Source organism: Octopus sinensis, linkage group LG7 (genome assembly GCF_006345805.1).
Source record: "Octopus sinensis linkage group LG7, ASM634580v1, whole genome shotgun sequence".
Classification (NCBI taxonomy): Eukaryota; Metazoa; Mollusca; class Cephalopoda; order Octopoda; family Octopodidae; genus Octopus; species Octopus sinensis.
This window is the reverse complement of record NC_043003.1, coordinates 38,442,871-38,445,370: the sequence shown is the minus strand read 5'-3', so window position 1 is coordinate 38,445,370 and position 2,500 is coordinate 38,442,871.

The following is a 2,500-nucleotide window of genomic DNA, read 5'->3' as shown; positions in this document are numbered from 1 at the left end:
AGAATGTTTCCTTGTTTAGTCTAATTTTTGTTGGTGTTCCGATGGCACATTGGTAGAATGGAAAGATTAGAAATTGTGGTAAACATCCCCTTCAACCTTGCAAGAAGGATTTGCACAATAGTGTCAGAACAAAATACCAGGAACTTTAGACTGCAAGAACTCAAAAACACCCTAATTGACAGACATTACCCAACTCAACTCATATAGGATGGGATCAGACGTGCAACAGAAATCAACATAGAAACTTTAAGAAAAGTTCAACACAACAACACACCTTCCCCGAAAATACTACCTTACATATCCACATACAACCCCAGAAACAAAGAAGCCTTCACCATCATCACCCAGAATTTACTAATACTTCATAAGGACCCAAAATTAAAGGAAATTCTAAACATACACCAAATCATTAAAAGCTACAAACAACCTAAATCACTTAAAAAGATTCTCACAAAGGCAAAATTGTTTTCTGAAATTACGGATGCAAAAGTAAAAAAATGTGGTAGACCGAACTGGGCAACATGTCCAAATCTGCTAGAAGGATCAGAATTCCTCTTCATAAAAGACTACGTGGGGTCCACGGGACTATCACTCAGACATAGATGCACACTGCATCGACAACAGATTGCATTCCCAGAATACAGAATGATACCCTTTAGTGAGCACATTGAGAAATGGGCAAAGCAACTACTACCACAATTTCTAATCTTTCCATTCTACCAATGTGCCATCGGAACACCAACACAAATTAGACTAAACAAGGAAACATTCTTCATTGAAAAATACAAGCCCAAACTTAACCATTCTAACATACTTATACAGAGAAACTTAGTCCAAAAGAAAGGCAAATAATTTAAAGCGATTATCTCCCTTACACCAGAAGAAATCACTTATTACTTGATCTCCGCTCAATGTAAACATAACGATTTAAGAAATTTGAAAAGCTGTACGCGAAACCGGTTATTTCTTCTAAACTTGGTCATTGTATGAAAAAAATTTATAACATTCTTCAGACATATTGACTCAAATATATATTTTTTAACCTTTTAAAACAAGCCTTCTGTAGTTTTTTCACTTTTTACTATTTTCTATATATTCAACCACATGCTTTCACAAACCAACTTTCTCATATATATATATACTAGCTGACGTACCCGGTAATTCCCGGGAAAGCGGGGCTTATCCTTTGGTTCCGTTCTCATAATTGTTTCTCTAATCCAATAACAACAATACAAAGTATGTAGCCCTTAAAACAGTTTTTATGCATTTACAGAGAATACCAAGCTGCCTTACATATGATCTTGTTTTTAGGAATTTCCAATAAGTTATGAATACCCAAATTGTGAAGTCAGTTATGCAATAACATGAAATTAGTTACCCGATAGTAAGAATTCAATTAAAGTAGCTTCGAAAATGGCTTTAATGCGTTCCCAGAGTATATAGAACATAGGAGGAAATAATAATAGGTATGTATACTAAAATCGTGAAGCATGTTACGTAATAACAGACTAATCAGACAGATAACAATTCCACGTAAATAACTCTGAAAAGGGCTTTTGTGCGCTCCCAGAGAATATTATCCTTAGCAGCGCTAGTGTTGGTATATTCGAGAATAAGTTACTAACTGAAATACTATTTACTTGTTTAATGGCTGTGCTGGATAAATTGCGAAAATAACTCTAACAGTTCAAATACTAAGAAATAAACATACTCAATTTGATTTATATCAAATGATTTAGGAAAAGGAATGGGTTATTTCCCTTGGATGTTAAAATCTGGGCGAATGGGTTATTTCCCTTGACTTTTAAAATGAAATATATCAGATATATATAAGGATTCCTTCCACGGGCTCTATTATCGATTTTTTTCAACAATCTGAGTATGCCATGAGGTTTCCAGACATAAGTTCTACCCACGTGTCAGGTTTCATCAAAATCGATATAAAATGATGTAGGAGGAGTTAGCTAACAACCCCACAGACAGAATTTCCCACATATGTACTATATATATATATACACACACACACAAAATGGGACAAGAACGCAAAACATCCAGACAGACGATACAAAGAAACCAGTAGGGCTATTCGGAGTTTTCTATCCTCAGTCGAGTTCCAGATTATTTTTGCAATTTCGGCTGGTGACTGTTAAATCTTATGTCCCTCCCGTAAGGCTTGCCTTCACACACGCCACCTTAATTTAATTCGTTCTTAGTCGAAAGACACGTGTTGTTATGTCCTGTTAATTGCATTTGTATTTGTGTAACATTTCTCTGTTTTATTTCCGTCCTTGTTTTCGTATACATTCGCTGCTTTCTTCCAAGGAATTTAATGCTCTTAGCTTAGTTTTTCCTTGAGGTTGACCAGATTAGAGCAATCTCGAGTATAACCAGCCGAAATTGCAAAGATAATCTGGAAACTGCAAAGATAATCTAGAAAACTCCGAATGACCCGCCCTGGTTTTCTTTGTATCGTCTGTCTAAATGTTTCGTTGTCCCTTTT